The sequence below is a fragment of the Pogoniulus pusillus genome, chromosome 14 (genome assembly GCF_015220805.1).
Source record: "Pogoniulus pusillus isolate bPogPus1 chromosome 14, bPogPus1.pri, whole genome shotgun sequence".
Lineage (NCBI taxonomy): Eukaryota > Metazoa > Chordata > Aves > Piciformes > Lybiidae > Pogoniulus > Pogoniulus pusillus.
In genome coordinates, this window is record NC_087277.1 from 21,221,901 (window position 1) to 21,241,948 (window position 20,048).

Here is a 20,048-nt window from a genome sequence, read left to right on the forward strand (position 1 = left end):
CAGCCACATACTTGGGAGCAGTACGCGTAATCGTTCTGTTAGCTGCTTTAAATTCCCTTCAAAGTTGCGAGTGTGCTTATTTGAGAGAAATAACTTACTAACCTAGTTACATCCAAGTCAGAGTGGCTGAGGATGTCAGAACCACCTAGAGCAGGCTGTCCAGGAACATGGCCAGTTGTGGTTTGCGTTTCTCCAGGGGTAGAGACATGACAGCTTCCCTGAGTGTCTTGCTCCACTGTTTGAATCACCTTCCCAATGAAAACGTTTCCTCACACTCATGTGAGCTTCCCTCTATTTGAGTTCATGCCCACTACCTCTCATCTTGTCCCAGGGAAGCACTGAGAAGAGCCTAGCTCTCCATTCCATTGCATGTTTGTACACAATAAAGGTGCACAACTTCTGCATCAGAGGCTTAGAACAAGAATTTAGAACAAGAGAGGGTGGCCTAGAATTGCGCCAAGAGAAGTTTAGGTTGGATTTTAGGAAGAATTTCTTCACAGAAAGGGTTATCAGGCATGGAATGGCTTGCCTAGGAAGGTGGTGGAGTCCTCATCTCTGGAGGTGTTTAGGAGTCATGAAGATGTAGCCCTTAGAGACATGATTTAGCCAAGGATTTGTCAGTGTTAGACTAATGATTGGATGTTGTCACAGTTCGTTGCCAATCTAGGCAATTCTGTCATTCTGTGAAAGAATTATCTTAGTAGCATAGAAGGATTGACAGGAGTGGCTTTATTTGCCTGAGTATCTGAAAAAAAGTCTGCAGATGATAGCAGAAGAATACTTTCAATGAAAGGTCAAAAATCCCAGCCAGCTGTAAACTGCATTGCAGTGATAACATCATTAGCACATGTAAGGAACTGGCATTTCTTAGCACTGCACTGAACTGCTTCAGCAGGTGGTTAAAATCAGATTGGAGAAAGCCTGAAAGATCATGATGCAAGAGATGGGTAGAGGCATAAACCGTCTCTGGAAAATGGTGCACAGCAAAGGGATTAACCAAGTGAAGTCATGCTGTTGGTGTCAGTCTTCCAGACAGTTAGGGTACAGATCCACCCCTCCATGTGAGTGGTTAATGATATTCTCTGTGTTAGTGGAAACAAGTTAATTGTCTTTTGCAAGGTAGAGAGGGTGGCAAGGTGACTGGGGCTTTGTGCTACCTGACTGTAGGAGAATTAGGAGTGATGCCAAACCTTCTTGGAATTGTTTGACTGACAGGGAACGTCAGGACATTGGTTTCCTGAGGCATTTAAGGATGCAAATACTGGCATGAAAGCCTGCTAGTGTAGACACATGTAAAGATCTGTTACAATATAAGATCCATTCTGGTTACAAATACCTGGAGAGAAGGAAGGATAAATGCACTTCATTGTGAAGAAAAGTGAAAGTTTTCCAGTTACAGATGGCATAACTTTATTATTCTCCTTTTTTGTGCTTAAACAAATGGCAGCTATCACATTCCTCTCAAAGCCACTGCTTTTCTAAATAGATGGTGGAAGCTGGTTGTGGCTGTGCTGGGGCAAATGGGGAGGTACAGGTCCACTCCAGACTGTCACATTACCCACAGAATTGCCACAGAAAGCTGGATATTCTTTATCGCCTTTCAGCATTTAAAGGTTAATAGGAAGTTGTTTCCATTTAGCCCAATTCTGGGGCTAAACTCTATCGCCTTATGACATTCTTCACCCCAGAAGAGAAGGCAAATCAGGAAGACACACAAAGTGAAATAAAAAGAGATTGAACAAAATAGTCAAATTCGTCCCAGCGTCATTATAGAGTTATACTCAGGCCAGCCAAAGTGCAGCAGTCACAACATGCAGGAGTGCAGTCCTCAAGAGCAGCAAAGAGATAAGGAACAGGATGAAGAGGAACCCTACTAAGAAGCTTCCCTTAGCAAACTTTCCCCCTTTGTATCACTTAATCCTTGAGGCAACTGCAGCAGCAGCAGAAGTTTGTATTTAACTTTGGGTTTGTGTACTGGCCTGCTGTTAGTGTGCCAAGTCTTCCATGGTAAAGTAATATGACTTAAGGTAATTGTCCAGGGATGTGAAGACTGCTATGCTGTGTCTTTGACAGTGGATATGTTTAATCAGCTACAGCCTTTAATGACATGAAGTTTTATTTAGAGGATTTTCCTTTTGTGAGCCAAATTGTTGCCTGGTTTCTAATGATAATAATAAATACATTGTAGATAAAATATGCAAATAGTATGTTTGAAAATGCAGTTAGTCTGGAAGTTGTGTTTCCTTTTACACTTCTGCAGTTCTCTAGTGTGACCTTTGTAGGATCTGTTAGCTCTCTCTGCCTCCTTAAACAGCAAACATTTATGAAAGAATATACTTGGAAAACATCTGAAAATCATTTTTAACTCGCTGTGTGAAAAGAAGCTGGCAGTTTGTTGCATAATGTTGCATTCTCTGGTTTGTGTATTTGACCAGGACTGACTGCATGTTCTAAACCTAAAAGATAATAAAACATAAGTTCATAATAATCTACCTTACTTCTTACAAGTGTCACCTTTGTTTGTCCTCTCTGTTTTTCCTGCAAGTTATTTTTATGTATATATAAGTTTTAATTTAAGAGTTCTAACATAGAACTAGGCATAGATGTGATGGTTTGGGTGTTACCCACCACCCCCTCTCATGCTTAAGAAAAATCACCCAGACTAGGCTCAGTTGATCTGGAAATTGAATGAAGCTTTACATTTACAACTTAGCACAATATATGAGCAGATATTTACAATATATACAGAAATAGACAAGTTAAAAAGGTAATACAGAAACACAACACCTCTCCCAGAAACCAGAGTTCCCAGGAGGGGCTCCCAACCACCCTTCCACCTTCTCCCCACCCCTCCACCTTACCCCAGACTTTGCCTTATGCTCAAGGTGAGTTTGGAGGGTTGGCCAGGAGGGTTAAGAAGCAGATGGATTAGTCAGGCAGCAAGTTAGGTTAGAGAGAGAGAAGTTCATGCAGCCCCAGAGACAGAGAGTAACTCTGTTATCTATGTTTACGTTCTTGTTCTTATACTTCTCAGCAAACCTATGAGTGAAGTAGACGTCACCATTGTTTCCTTTTCCCAGCCTAATTCTTCTCACCAAAATATCCCAGCTAGACTCAGACTAGCACAATGGAATTAAGAGAAAATGTCCAATATATGGATAATTCCACTGATAGGTGCACACTCTTTCTGGTAGACAGTCAGACAGCTCAGAACCCTTCCTAGATCTAGCTGTAACTCTAGGCACCGTTGGCAATAAGCACAAGGCACAGTCTGCAAGAAAAAAAAATCAGAGCCATGCCAGAGCTTGCCTGGGCAAGTGAACATCTGCCCTTCCAATTCTAAGTTATTTTCATATTATGTTAAGGGGAAATAACAGTGACAAAACATTCTGTACAGGGACATGAATTATTCAAAACCACACTGTAGCTGATCAGAAATACAAAATGCTGCAGTGCACGAGCAGATTATAAAACAACAGAGCAGAGCAAAAGTGGTTGTGGATTCCTGTCCCTTGAAACCTAGGCCAGTGAATTGCTTTGAATTAGTTTGCTATCAGGCAATCTTTACACGTGTTGATAAGATGACTAAGATTGGAACCATGCTGCTGTGCTTCTAGGCTCCAGAAGCGTGGTGCAGCAGACCTCCTACGGTATCATCCCTCTGATAAATGTGCAGGAGTGTTTTTCAAATAGGTGCTGCAGAGAGCATATACTCCTCATCTGATAGTTATTCTCCATCTCTGTATTTCTGCAGAGTGTCTTTTACTTTGGAATGTCTGTTCTGTAAGAACTAGATAAATATTCAGTAGACTTGACCCTCAGTGTTGTAAACTTCCCTCACTGAACCAAGCCAAGTGCTGGGCTGGGTTAATGTTGTTAACACTGATCTGCAGAGTCACCATCCCTGGAGGTGTTGAAGAAAAGCCTGGATGAGGCACTTAGTGCCATGGTCTAGTTGATTGGACAGGGCTGGGTGCTAGGTTGGACTGGCTGATCTTGGAGGTCTCTTCCAACCTGGTTGATTCTACGATTCTATGTTTCTATATATGAATGTAGGAAGGATTTGAAGAACAATATAAAGAGTGATAACAATAGTTTTCAAAAGGAGGACCAAATCCCAGAGGTTGAAACAGTTGAAAGTCTTCAGTTACAATAGGTTGTAGTCTATTGTGCTCCAATCTACTTTCCCCCCTGTGGCTTCTGCATTCCTCCCTCCTTTAATCTATTCAAAATCCAGCTGTCATAAGCATCCTATTGCTTTTGCTGCTTCACGCATTTCTTTGAGTCCCACTTTTGTTGTTCAAGTGGGAGAGAAACATCAAAACAAAGGTATCAAACTGTGAAAGAGGAAGCATTCAGGAACAGCTCTTAAAGGTATTGAATTAAAAAGGAAAATAAAAGCTTTCATTCATTGAATGTAATTACATGTAGGGTCTTGGAATCACAGGTGGATTTTTTATCCCCACCCCTTGCTTTTCCTATTATCCGTCACAGCTATTTGTAGCATTTGATTCCTGATGACATTCTTAGGAGAGCAACAATTGCTTGTGCATTTGGGTGGGCACTGCTGTTCTCCAACCTTGCTTTTGCTTAGGCCTTTTAATGTGCTGTAACCCAAGTTCAGCAGGTGAGAATGGAAAAAAAAACCACAAAACCAACCAAAAACCAAGTCAAAACTAGATGATCATAATATTGTGTGAAAAGTACACGGCTGTCAATCTCCCTTCAGTGTAGCTGAGACCATCAGTGCTTTTTTGATTTTTTTTCTGCTGTAAGATGATCGAAATGTTATTCTGCTTTTATTCTGACACTGTTATTTCTTAAAGCTGACTAATAGTAATTAAAAGTGGCAAGTGTAGGGTGGTTGGGCTTTTTTCTCTCTCTGCTGCCAGTGACTTGCAGGTTTGTCGCAGAATGGGGGATGCAATTGCTGAAAATTAAGGGAAGTCACTTTTCACAGTACCCAGCACCCACGTCCTTATTTCACACCTGCCTTTCCTTCTGTTAGGCAACAAAGGAAACCAAAAGAAGAACCATGCAGAAGAGTTTGTCCCTCTATATGTTAGATTTCTAAATTTTCAGAGCAGAGTACTCACTGACAGTTTGGTCATGGCTGCACCTCCGCATCGACACCACTTTGGCCACACTTTGCAGTTTTACTTGGATGTGCCTTATTATTTTCAGTCACACTGTTTTAATTGTCACATCTGTCAACTGCTTCATGTTAGTAAAATGGATAAGGCTGCAAGGATCTTGGAATTTAAATAGTGAAAAGAGAGGTGTGACCAGCCTGTAATGGATTAAGTGGGTGGAAAGCAGAGGCTGTAAGTTACAGGAGAGGGAACCAAAAGGGAGTTCATGTTGTCTGTGTGCATGTGTGTGTGCTCTGACTACACATAGATGTCCTGAAAGAAAATGACATAATCCAGTCCAAAAGGAGACCAGCCAATTAACAAGTCTTGCAGAAAGCTTTAGAAACAACAACAGGATTTTCTGTTCTCTACCAAATATATGGTCAAGCCTCTCGTAAGCCTGCCTAATCATAACGCTCCTCACTCTTTTGTAACTCAGTCTTTTGTTTGCTGTCCTGTCTTGTTTTTCAGGCCACAGGAATGGTCTGTAGCTTGCATGTGTTTGAGGATAGAATGGGATTTGACTTGGGTGGTGACTTGGCAGAATTTTTGGAAGCGTTTGCCAGTAATAACTGTACTCATAGCTTGTTTGTTTTGCTGAAGTATGTAGTGCAGTAGATGGGCATTTTTAAGGACCAATTTGAGAAAAACACGTTGCTAGAGACACATAAATAAATGAGTACTTAGTATATCTGAAGATAAATGGTTTATTCCACAATCCAGTGAGGTACAGTTTATCTTTTCTTTTTTAATCTCTGTTCTGTGTCCATAGGCTAAAGGATCATTTGTCTGAATGCATGATTATTCCTTTCTCCTTGCTGTAAATACGTGGGCAGTTTGCATGAGATGTGATGTATTTAATGGATTCCAGTGCACTGTTCCTCTTTGCCTCACCTTAGAGAAAGTGCAAAATATATTGCAGCTTCAAGGACACAGTTTGAGAGTAAGTGCGGCAGTTTTGCTCCTTAGGAGCAGTAATCTAAAGCAACAATGGGATTCAATTATTGTTGAGTTCCCTCCTTATATTCACATAGCAAAATTTTCCATTATGATTTCTAAAAGAGGAATCCTACATATTTTTTTTAAGTACATCTGATGTGTTATAGAATCATAGAATCATAGAATCAACCAGGTTGGAAGAGACCTCTAAGATCATCCAGTCCAACCTAGCACCCAGCCCTATCCAATCAACTAGACCATGGCACTAAGTGCCTCATCCAGGCTTTTCTTGAAGACCCCCAGGGACGGTGCCTCCACCACCTCCCTGGGCAGCCCATTCCAATGGGAAATCACTCTCTCTGTGAAGAACTTCTTCCTAATATCCAGCCTATACCTACCCTGGCACAACTTGAGACTGTCCCCCCTTGTTCTATTGCTGGTTACCTGGGAGAAGAGGCCACCCCCCACCTGGCTACAATGCCCTTTCAGGTAGTTGTAGACAGTAATAAGATCACCCCTGAGCCTCCTCTTCTCCAGGCTAAACAGGCCCAGCTCCCTCAACCTCTCCTCATAGGATTTGTGCTCCAGGCCCCTCTTTTTGTTTATAAAATTTGCATTAAAGCCTTTACATGCCAAAGCAGCATCACATAACCTGTTAAAACCAAGCAAATGACCTGACCCAGTGCTCTTATCATATGTTATTTGCCAAAGGACATTCAGTATCAAAGGTGAGGAGTGGCAAATGCAGCTGAACTGGAGAATCCAGAAGACAAAGGAAAGCCAGGATAGTAGGAAATACTTGCTAAGTGCACAGTTCTGAAACAGGAGACCAGCCACAGCACAGACAATCTGAAATAGCCATGCTAAGTTCCAAAGAAAAAGTCTGGGAAGAGCTGCTTTGCAGAAGTGTTAAGGTCAGTATTAAATAAGGACATTGACTCCTTGAAGAACATTCCATTTCAACAAAACTAGCAGTGGTGCCACTGAAAGGCTTTAATTTTTTTCATTAGGCTGCAAAGAAAAGTTAACCATTTGGCTACCTCCTACTCATACTTTGTGACTGGAAGCTGTGATTTCAATGGTGTAGTTTTTGTGGCCTTAGGGAGTCTGCAACTGTGGAAGTGCAAACAACTTTGGAAGAAGTGAAAGAGAGATAAGAAATCTCACCCTGCACGGGTTGATTTTTTTGCATGAAGTCTACATGAGTGGTGGAGAAATTGGTTAAGGAAATCAAAACAATTGAAGGGAACCATGAAGTGTTACCTGTACTGAACAGTAAGACTTACTTCATCTTAGCAGCTGTGACTGAAGGAAAACAATAGCAATTAGCTTGATGAGGAAGGTAGGGGGATAAAATCTAATGGATATTTAATAATAACACTTTACAAATGCATTCTATATTCTCCTAGTGCTTACAGGATGATCATGGCGGGGAGAGAGTTGGAAGCAGATGATCTTTAAGGTCCCTTCAAACCCAAACCACTCTATGATCCTGAATCTGTCCTTTGTTTTGTCACTCAAGTGCTGGCTTTTACAGACCATGAGGGAAAAGCTGTGTTTTCTTTCTTAGTACAGCACCTAGCACTGTTATATGTTAGTGTGGGTTGTAGTCATGGGCAATGCTACAACACAGAGGGATGTTTTTCACTATATTTTCAGTGAATAAGGAGCAGTGAGTACCAGATAAAAGCAGATGTTATTATATCCCCCAGGCTGTATTTACCTCAGTAGTCAAATGTAGTTTGCTAGTTACCAGATGTACTGATTTACATCTTCAAAGTGTATTTTTGGATGAAGGGCACGATGCAAATAGAGTCGTCTAGCTCCTCAGTGGGACTGCATGAAAATCTACTGGGACAAGTTCCTGCGAGCAGTTGGCACAGAGGCAGACAAGGCTCTTACTTTTGCACGTTCTTAAGTGGCTTAGTGTTTCTGCTGCGACTTTGTTTTGGGCTCAGGTTCACTAATACGCATAGGTCTCTGCATTTGCTTAAAAAGCCCCATGCTATATTACTGAAACAACAGATGAAAGTCTCACTGATAATAGCTTTGTTCAACCTTACCGAAAATGTTAAGCCTGGGAACAATAAAGGCTTAACTGTTCTCCGTGCCGGCCAACTGCCCTTTGCATATTACAGCAAACAATTGGAAGCATTTAGGGTCGCAGCACACATCAAACCAGAGCGACTTGGGAATGCAGGATCTGGACACACTCCCCTGGTGCACCCACCCTGCAGAGTGGCAGAAATACATGTTGTTGTCGTCAGCTCTGGTAACCTCATCTGTGCACATCTACATGTTATATGCATTTCCAGTTTGCTTTCACACACTCGGACACAAGTGGAGAGATTGTGTCAAATTTTCTCAAATTCCAGAGTCCTTTAGACAGAATTTAGGACTGCTCTTTTTGCACTGACCAGGCAGAGGAAGGAAGGTGGGACATTCTCTGCAGCTTCTGTAACTCACCTGGGACTGGAACCAGGAATGATTTCTAGCTGCTGCTGCCTGCAGGACCGGGTTAGGTGTGGTCAGCATCAATAAGATTGGAGCCAGTCTTTGCTTGCTACAGCTGTATCAACCAGTTTAGTGAGAAGCATCATCTTTCCAATCCAGTGCTGCCTTGTGAAGCTCTCCTGGGGAGCAACAGCACTGGCAAATGAGCAAAGGTTTTTCAGCAAGTTGTGATGTAAATGGTGTAGAGCTTGCTTATTTGCACTTGTAGTCAGTTTCAGTCCAGGACCCGACCATGCTTGTAAATTCTACATTTAAAAGCTGGTGTAAAACCAGTCAGAGACATGAGAAGGGAAAAGGTAATGCTTTTGAGTTTCATAGTTGCATTGTTTTGTTGGTGTTTGGTTTTTTTTTGTTGTTGTTGCAGTTGCATTTAGTTGCCTGGTTGTATGGTTGTTATCTGCCTATATGGGACTCAGATGCTTATTTCCCAAAATCTGCTTTATTTAATATGGACTAAATTATTTTCAGTCTTAAGCTTTGTTCTTTGTAAAAAAAAAAAATATCAGTTTCCACTCAGCTTCAGCTGTTCCTGACTTTAGTTTAAATCCTGCAAGACACTTATGTCACTCTTTTAATTTTAGTTGCCAGATATATGTTCCTCCTCCTCCTCCTCTTCCTCCTCCTCTTCCTCTCTGCTTTAAAACTTTTGTTTGTTTGTTTCTTTAATCTCTTTCTCTGGCCATACTTCCCTCAGACCAACAGCATATGCACATTTGTGTTCAGACCACTTCCATCTGACTCTTGCTTTTCCTGCAGGATTCCTTCCTTCCTCTTGTTCTTGCTAATTCCTTTCCTTTATTTGCTTTTATTCACTGTGATTTATGTAACATGCTATTTAGAAATACAACTGAGAAGGACAAAACTTGATCACATTAGGAAATTCATCATCTTAGTAGAACATAACTGTGCACATAATTTTGGTTGCAGTCAAACCCTACCGCACTCTAAGACCTCATCTGGAGTATGGCACCCAGCTCTGGTGCTTGCAACACAAGAAGGACATGGATCTGGTGGAGTGGGTCCAAAGAAGGGCCATGAAAATCGTCCAAGGGCTGGAGCACCTCACCTATGAGGGCAGTCTGAGAGAGATGGGATTGTGCAGCTTGGAGAAGAGAAAGTTCTGGGGAAGCCTAATAGCTTCTCCAGAGGGACTGTTTTGGTAGGATAAGAGTTGGGTAGTTTGAAATTAGAGGAGAGTAGATTTATATTGGATATTAAGAACAAGTTCTTTACCATGAAGGTGGCAGAACACTGGAACAGGTTGCCCAAGGATGTAGTTGAGGCCCCATCCCTGGAGGTATTCAAGGTCAGGTGTGACAGGGCTCTGGGCAGCCTTATCTAGTGGAAGATGTCCCTGCTGACTGCATGGAAGTTGAACTAGATGACCTTTGGAGGTTCCTTGCAACCCAACCCATTCTATGATTCTTCCTGCTAAGTTTAAAAACAGTCTGTGGAGATCCACCAGCCAAATTTTTGTCTTTTCCACTGTGGTGCTACTGATGGCAGCAATGGGTTATCATGCTCATTGTGGAACAAGAGCAGAGAGGTCTGCCCACAGGTTCTCGCAGATAATGACAGAGGTTTTTCTATGAAGATCACCACAGATTTTAAAAGCAATGTATTTCCATCATATTCCTCTTGGAAATTGCTGAGCTGTAGTCTATGCACCTTGTTCTGGCATTCACTTCCAAAAGCTACTGACGTCATAATTTTCCATGTTATCACTTACAGAATAAGGCTCTGTGGCTTTGGCCACTTAGTATTTCCATGGTGCCTGATACCAGTCCCCTGAAGTCAGAGCACTGTGCATTTACTGTCCCTGATATGTTCAGAGTAGCAATTCTGAAGTTATTTTGCCAAGCTGTCAGTCGTGGCACAAGGGCAGCATTATGACAGCAAGGAGCTTACATGGCTGTCTTCAGAATGATTTTTGAACACACAATGCCAATCTCATTTTGGAGCATGTGGCTCTTTTTTTGTCCTGAGTTATGTGCATTCTCAGCTGCATGTTTAGGGAACTGGTTTAGGGTCTTGGGACCTGAGTTATGTGGATTCTCAGCTGCGTGTTTAGGGAACTGGTTTAGGATCCTGGGATCTGAGCTATGTGGATTCTCAGCTGCATGTTTAGGGAACTGGTTTAGGATCTTGGGACCTGAGTTAAGTGGATTCTCAGCTGCGTGTTTAGGGAACTGGTTTAGGATCCTGGGATCTGAGCTATGTGGATTCTCAGCTGCATGTTTAGGGAACTGGTTTAGGATCTTGGGACCTGAGTTATGTGGATTCTCAGCTGCGTGTTTAGGGAACTGGTTTAGGATCCTGGGATCTGAGCTATGTGGATTCTCAGCTGCATGTTTAGGGAACTGTTTTAGGATCTTGGGACCTGAGTTATGTGGATTCTCAGCTGCGTGTTTAGGGAACTGGTTTAGGATCCTGGGATCTGAGCTATGTGGATTCTCAGCTGCGTGTTTAGGGAACTGGTTTAGGGTCTTGGGACCTGAATTATGTGGATTCTCAGCTGCGTGTTTAGGGAACTGGTTTAGGATCTTGGGACCTGAGTTATGTGGATTCTCAGCTGCGTGTTTAGGGAACTGGTTTAGGATCTTGGGACCTGAGTTATGTGGATTCTCAGCTGAGTGTTTAGGGAACTGGTTTAGGATCTTGGGACCTGAGTTAAGTGGATTCTCAGCTGCATGTTTAGGGAACTGGTTTAGGATCTTGGGACCTGAGTTATGTGTGTTCTCTGCTGTGTGTTTAGGGAACTGGCTTAAGGTCTTGGGAGTCTTTCATTTGGTTAAATTTATTTGGTTTGCTTTGAGGAAACCAAAAGAGCTCCTGTTACAAGCTTGTGTTGCATTTCTAATTAAAAGCTTTCCATTATGTGAGAGGAAAAAGTATTGCAGATGCCCAGGCTAGATTCATCTAATCTCCTAGGAAAAAGCACTCCATAGCTGTATCCCAAAGAGAAAGAATGCTTTGCTGAGGCTTGGATCACATGCTCTGTACTGCCAGTGTCCTAATCCAAGGCAAAGTGAAATGCTTCATAGCATCCATGAAAGACATTACAGTGCTTGGGGCAAAAGGGCATCCAGCCAACACTTCTAGAATCACTTTTTCTATGGCAGCGCCTTTGTGGCAGAATAACAACATTTCCAATTTGAGAGTGATGTAGCAATATTTTCAGAGATGTTCTTGCTGGCTACTTTGCTTTTGAAAAATCACAAAATCACAGAAATTTAGAGGTTGAAAGAGACCTTCAGGGATCATTGAATCCAACCCCCCTGCCAAAATGAGCTGCAGACAAACAGTATGGCCACCAACAGTATTCCCTTCAACACCACCTATTTGCAGTGTTTGGGTCACATCCTGAACAGCTCAGCTGCCTTGTCACATCAAATGATTGGGAGGCATTTTGACATCATTTAGCCTCTGACCTTAAATTTCACTCTCAATAAGCAGAAACCAAAACATACCCCACAAACCACCGAGAAAATAGAAACTGCGACTGTGTCATTCCAAAACCAATCCCTATCACTGCAGATGAGACATTCCCCTGCTTTCACACAATAGATGCTTTTATTTATTACTATCAAGACTGGAGCCAAACTGAACAATCTCTCTTTGTGTACAGATACTTCTTTTAATTTGTTAGTGGGTTGATCCTTTTAAAATTGCTAATTAGCTGAGCTGTTATTAATGTGACTGAAATAACTGGAAACTCTCATAGTCCTGTGATCACAGGGGTTTTCAACTGACTGATCCACAAGTACCATTCATCCACCTTCTAAGTATAGTGGTCTTTAACCCCGAAAGAAGTAGAGTAATATGTAGCTGCTCAAGTGAACAATAAAAGCAGTGCTCTCAATATAGCATTTTAACACTTCCTATACTAGATTAAAAACTCACTTATTTTCATCAGCAAAAAAGTAAAATACACTTGTTGCAAAGCCAATAGAAAGATTTAAGCAGAGAAAACGTTTTTCACTACCCTATTTCTCAGGACACAGTGAAGCATCTTTATTGCAATAGAGGTCTTAACTACAGACCATACATCTTTGGCTGTGTTTCATGTAGTCTTTATTGCAGTAATAAGTCCTTCGGTTCCCTGGTGTCTGTCAGCACACTGTTTGCAGTGAGTTTCCACTGCAGATCTGCTTTAATGTTACTGTTGTCAGATGCTATGTTATGGCCTGATTGTTTGAACAGATGCTACTTGCAAAAAATCCCCCTCCCCTGAAACCCCAAAACAAAACCCCAAACTAAAAACCTTCATCTGTTTTTTGGTAAAGTAGAAGGAATTCTTTATTGTGACTAAGTTACCTAAAAGAAAGCAGCCCTGCAGTCTTTATTGCAGACGTGGAGATCAATGAGCAAGGAGGAAGTCTCTTTACATCAATTGCTTTAATGCATGTCAGTTAAGAAAGAGCTACATAAACAGATTTTAGCTAATAGAGCAGAGCTAAACTTTGTCATGTTGCCTGGCCTGAACTAGATTGTGTGTCACATTTTAGTATGAACCATCATACAAGTGTACGTTCCACAGAGAAAGGTTCATTATGTTGGCAGAACTGTTAAGATTTTCATTTTGGTTTTTGTTTTTATTAAATTCCAAGAGCTGTGGATGCTCAGCACTAAGAACATAACTTTGAAATACTACAACAGCAAACACAGTGGTATTTTGATTGCTGCTTTTTCTTCTTTTTGAGAGCACCTCTAATGAAATCTCGGTGAAAAATTGTCTGAATTTGAACTCTGTCCAGTTCTGGGCTACCCAATTCAAGAGAGATGTTGAGGTGCTGGAATGTGTCCAGAGAAGGGCAACAAAGCTGGTGAGGGGCCTGGAACACAATCCCGATGAGGAGAGGCTGAGAGAACTGGGGGTGTGCAGCCTGGAGAAGAAGAAGCTCAGGGCAGACTTCACTGCTGTCTACAACTACCTGAAGGGAGGCTGTAGCCAGGTGGGGTTGGTCTCTTCTGCCAGGCAGCCAGCAACAGAACAAGGGCACACAGTCTCAAGTTAAGCCAGGGTAGGTCTAGGCTGGATGTTAGGAGGAAGTTCTTGCCAGAGAGGGTGATTGGCATTGGAATGGGCTGCCCAGGGAGGTGGTGGAGTTGCCATCCCTAGAGGCGTTGAATAAAAGCCTGCATGAGGCACTTAGTGCCATGGTCTGGTTGACTGGCTAGGGCTGGGTGTTAGGTTGGCCTGGATGATCTTGGAGGTCTCTTCCAACCTGCTTGATTCTAAGATTCTATGACTCTATGAATACAAGATTTACCAAAATAGTTCTGCTGGAAACTGACATCATACAGCTGCAATCAAGCTTTCCATTACTGTAATAATCTGGTATGATTGCAGAATTCCAGGAGTAATTCTGAATGCAAGAGTTTTTGGATTTTAATGCAGCATTTTTCAAGCTTGCTTGCTGCTTGGATATATTTCAGATTACAAATGAACTTATCTGACACTTCATTCTTGAGAGGAAAAGCTGCTACCCAAATAATTCATTAATAGGATTACATGAGCAGAAAATGAGTAGCATGAGCAGAAAATGAGTAGCATGACCAGAAAATCCAGCAGGAATTCTTATGAAAAAGCTCTTTCAAGTTTTCTGGAGGTCCTATCTTCTGCCCACAGACTGAGCAAGGAGTTGGCTACATGTAATTTTCTGTTTGCTTGCTTGTTTTTCAAACCTCCAGTAAATGGCTCTGTCTCTTCTGCATTCCTGCAGGTGGTGAATTAAAATCATGGCTTCTGCTTGTCTGATTTGATGCTAAATTCCTTAGGCCAAGAGAGGTCCTCCTGGAGCCTGTGGCAATATTGTCCAACATAGGCTACCTGGAGACACCAATAAGTGCTATCTAGGGTATGGAACAAGTCCATAGCACTTTAAAGCAGGAATGTGCCCTTCAGAGCTCTTTTCATGCTTTTCCATGGCAATATAGATTTTGTGTTCAATCTTTAACTCTTTGTAGAGCTTGGGGAAGCCTAAGATGTTTCAAGAGATTGCTTGAATTTCTCTGGAAGTTTCAGAAATGTACAGCACAGAAGTTATTCAGTATTAAAAAAAGGAGGAGATTTAGGTTTCAGAGGCACCTGAAGGACTTTTCTTTTACTCTGAGCCCTTTATTCCATAGAATCATAGAATGGTCTGGACTAGAAGGGACCTCTGAAGGTTATCTAGTCCAATCCCCCTTGCAGTCAGCAGGGACATCCTCAACTAGACCAGGTTGCCTAGGGCCTTGTGAAACCTCACCTTGGATATCTCCAGGAATGGGACCCCAACCAGCTCCCTGGGCAACCTGTCCCACTCTTCCACCACACTCATAGTAAAGAACCTGTTCCTACCATCCAATCTAAATCTGCTCTTCTCTAGTTTGGAGTCATTGTCCCTTGTCCTATCACCACAGGCCTTTATAAACAGTCTCTCTCCAGCCTTCTAGTACAGAATCATAGAATCAACCAAGTTGGAAGTGACCTCCAAGCTCATCCAGTCCAACTTATCATCCAGCCCTATCCAGTCAACTACACCATGGCACTAAGTGCTTCATCCAGGCTTTTATTCAACACCTCCACAGGGATGGTGACTCCACCACCTCCCTGGGCAGCCCATTCCAATGCCAATCACTCTCTCTGCCAACAACTTCCTCCTAACATCCAGCCTAGACCTCCCCTGGCACAACTTGAGACTGTGTCTCCCTCTTCTGTTGCTGGTTGCCTGGGAGAAGGGCCCAGCCCCACCTGGCTACAACCTCCCTTCAGGTAGTTGTAGACAGCAATGAGGTCCCCCCTGAGCCTCCTCTTCTCCAGCCTGCACACCCCCAGCTCCCTCAGCCTCTCCTCCAGGTACTGGCATGCTGCTATTAGGTCTTCCTGGAGCCTTCCCTTCTCCAGGCTGAACAACCTCATCTCTCTCAGCCTGCCCCCATAGCAGAAGCACTTCAAGCTGCTGATCATTTTCGTGGCCCTCCTCTGGACTGACTCATGGAAAATGAGGCCTCACAACATGCAGAGTGTTATCAGGAAAGATATGTTTAATCAGCACTGGGTGACAAAGGGACATCCTCATCCAAAGCCCCTGCACACCTTCACCTTGCTCAGGACAAATATTTATGCTACAAAATCATACATATTCAGTACAGGGGTAGTGTTAGTACAGTTAGTTCTGGGAATAGGTGGAGTTATTGCAATCAGTTCCTGGAACTCCCTTCCATAATGTCCTACCTCTTTATGCACGCTCATTGCCCCCTGGAGGTTGCCTTTTGGGCTCTTCGGGAGGAAGGCCGATGTCTTCCTCCGTCTGATCTCTCTACCTTTCATCCACCTGGCATCAGTTGTGGGTCACATTCTTGGCTGGAGTTCTCCTCCTTGAATACACTATTCTTCTTCTCCATGAGAGTGTTTCAAGACCCTCTCAAGCTTACCCCACCTCCTTTGTGTTTATCTGATTGATGATGCTTTACATCAGTGCTCACATAGTTAATGATTTAACTTGGATCCTATCCTCTGTGTTCTCTATTCCTTTTCCCATATCAGGACCCTTTCCATCAGGTCCATATCCTTCCTGTGTTGAGGGCTCCAGAGCTGGATGCAGTACTCCATGTGAGCTCTCACCAGAGCAAAGTGGCAGAATCAGCTCTCTGGATCTGCTGGCCACACAGCTTTTGATGAAGCTCAGGATGTGATTTGCCTTGTGGGCTGCAAGCAAACACTATCTGCTCATGTCCAGCTTCTTATGCATGACTTGCTTAGTCGTGTCTGAGAACACTGCATGAAGACTGTGGTTTTGCCTGCACTTCCATGTGGCATCCTGTAGTTTGAAGAGGGATGCATAAATGGCCTAAGGATAGGCATGTTCATGTGATGCAGCATGCAAGCCCAGTCTTGTTTGAAGCAATTAAGTTACCCAAAACTGACAGTGATGTCAGGTATATCAGTAGAGAAAGAGACCTCAGAGCAAGGAATAGCAGAGATTTTTTAAAGGAAATGGGGTGGGGTTTGTTAGCAATTGTTGAGTCTCTTGAGACAAAGCAGAGCATTTTGCATTAACCCACTTGGTGTAGTTAGCGCAGTACTCTGTGGGGATGCATGAGACTTACTAATGAGCAGGGGAAGAAGAACTTTGCACCCAGTTGGATTTCAGCAGGCCCTCTCTTGATTACCTGTGCCCCAGGGGAATAAAACTCAGACTCAGTTGCCATAGAGACTGCTGAGGCTTCATAAGGCGAGACTGTGGTTAACATTAATAATTTTGTATTAACATCAGTACTTAAAAATATAAAATCCACAAAGTTTAGGCTTTGGAGACTCTCAGGGTGTGGTTTGAGTGTGAGGTAGGCATTGCAGTTGCTTTTAAGTGGTGCAAAAAACTGGGAGGGTGAAACAAGAGAAATTAAAGTTGTGACATTGAGGCTGAGGTATTCTGTATGGTTTTAAGAGTCGCTTTTCTTTAAGAGAAGAACTGTAAACTTCTAAAAAGTGAATGGGATGCTAGAGAGCTATCAAGCATCAGTGTGAGAAGGTGTATAAACATTTTGAAAGATAAGAAATGAAATTGAGCTCCTGGCAGTTGAAAGCAGTATGTGAGAAGGAACAGGATCAAAGACGAGGGTTACTGTATCTGAAACAGAGGAAAGAAGCTCCTGCAGGGCAGGGGAATTATTTGGTGGAGGAAGGCTACTGCAGAAAATATTGTGATCATTCTGTGTTCTCTCTGATTACTGAAGACATCCCCCCTCTCTGCTTCTCGGGTGTTATTGGGGAGCTCAGGACTGATGGTCTCAAATACCCTGAGGAAGAGCACAAAATAGTCTCTCAAATAGATAATGCACATCACAAAACTTTCATTTTGAATTCCATGTCTTTGTGGAGCAGAGCACTGAAATGAGCACCTCTGATTCTTTCTACTAGTCCTCTGTCTAACAACACTGTGAAATTATTCCTCTCTTCCCTGTGGCATACAACTGCACCTGGATAGAAGGTGATGCTCAGTGTAGACATGTGCTTGTGCTGGGATTCAGATGTCTGGCTGCTATAACTGACCTTTAAAGAAGGCTGAAGAATGAATGTGTGACTAAAACTCTGATGGATCCAGGATGAATGTCTCAAAATATATGTGAAGATCACCCCACACATCTCTCAAATAGGCATCTTATTCAAGGAAGTAGGCAGTTGGAAAACACATCTCTGTGACTCATTAGAAGCCAGACAGTGGTCAATGAAAGGAGTTTGTTGTGATAGTGTTTGCTTTCCATGTAGCAGACCAGGCATCTAATAAGGTAAACTAATCTGAATGCCTGAAACAGTTATCAGGTCTGAGATTCAATTTTAATATTTCATGTCAGAAATTATGTAAAAATATTGGACAAAAATATTTTTTCTTCAATAAGTTTATGATGCATAATTACTAAAGCTTTCATTTGTTTTTTTTTTCTGTGTGGCTTTGGGTGGAGGTTAGAATGCTGCCACTGGAATCACTCTTCTCTCTTGCTGATGAAGGCATGTGTCACTCCCCTCCACCTCCTTCACCAGGTCCTTTTTATCTACTTTATGTTTCCAGGATCCATCTTTTTGCTGTTGTTGTTATGGACATCTGTTAAAAATAATTGCATGTCTTTTATTTCCTCCCTCTTCCCTTCCCCCAGTGTATGCTTATTCAAACACTCTGACAGGCTGCTCTCTTGGCAGCCTCATTTTGCTTATGTCCTTTTTCACTCTATGCTTGTATTCTGCTCTCTATGTGTTTGGCAGCTGATCTCTTCCTCTTCTTACAGCTGACTCTTCTGTTTCTTCTCAAGAAATGGTAGGTGTTAGCCTTTGAAAGAAGTAAAAAGAAACCTGAAAGCATAGTAGTCAACCATGTGGGCATTAGGAAACATTTTTTCACAGCGAGAGTGGTCAGGGGTTGGAATGTGCTGCCCAGGCAGGCAGTTGAGTCACCAACCCTGGATGTGTTTAGAAGTCGTTTGGATATGGTGCTTGAGGATATGTAGAGGAGGAATAGTGGTTGGACTTGACAATCCTGAGGGTCTTTTCCAACCTGCATCTTTCTGTGATTCTGTGATAACCTCTATGCTCCATTAAGAATATGCAGCATAGTCATAATCACACAGAGAATCACACAGAACTAACCAGGTTGGAAAAGACCTTTGAGATCATCAAATTCAACCTTAAAAGGAAGAGGGACTTTTGCTGAGGGTGGCTGGAGACAGGCCAAGGGGGGATGGTTTGAAGCTGAGGCAGAGCAGGGTTAGACTGGAGCTGAGGAAGATGAATTGAAATTCAGACAGCTAAAGGGATGTGTCTAGAAACTGAGAAGAACAAGGACAACGAGAAACATGTGGACATAGCAACTTTGGGACATGGTTTGATGGTCACAGCAGTCTTGGGTTGAAGGTTGGACCTTAGACACCTTTTCCAGCTGAAACAATTCCATGATTCCAAATTTCATCTGTGGTGCAACCTCACTGAAACCCAAAGAAGTCATAGAACCATAGAATGGTTTAGGTTGGAGGAGACCTCAAAGCTCAGCCGGATCAGCCAGATTCAGGATAGGTTTCTAATCTAGTGCATCTGCACAGCAGAGGCATCCTCTCTTGACACAGAAACCACAGAATCATAGAGTTTTAGATTGGTTTAAGTTGGAAGTGACCTCAAGGATCACCCAGTTTCAACCCCTTGCCATAGGCAGGGACACCTCTCACTAGAACAGGTTGCTTAAGGCCTCATCCAACCTGGTCCTGAGCATCTCCAGGGAGGTTGTGGAGCACAGAATCACCAAATGTGATCTTCAATGTGATTCTGTGCTCCACAGCCTCCCTGGGCAACCTGTGCCAGTGTCTCACCACCCTCACTGCTGAGAACTTCTTCCTAGCATCCGGTTTAAAAGTGCACTGATGGAAGTGCACTAATGTTTCCCACAGAGTGCTCATTTAGCTCATGAGTTATTCTGGCACTTAGATGCCATTGGAAGAACATCTCTCTCTGGTTTTACCTCACTTTGGGTATGAGTTAGATTTTTTTTTGATTGAGGTGTTTGTATATGTCTTTGGAAACCTCAAATTCCTCTACCTCTTCACTGCCCACACACACACTTTCCTTCTGAATTATGGCTCTGGTGGTTGGAGTACTATTTGTAGTGCTCTCACCTTCTCTCTCTGAGCCATCAGTCAGAAAAACAGCTTGGCTTATTTTAGCTTTATACATCACTTATGGAAAGATGGAAAATGAAATGTCTACTGATTGACTGTCACATGAAGAAGAATGGTGATGATGCTGTTGTTATGACAGCCTCAAGACATAATCAAGACAGATTTTGTTGGTGGAAGCAATATCTTTTAATAGCCCACCTTGTATCCCTGGCAAAATTAGACAAGGTTTTGGATGTATGAGTCCTCCTGCTATAGAAGTAGCAGACTTCAAAGCTAAGCACAAACTGAGAGCACTGTCTTGCAGCTATTACATCAGCT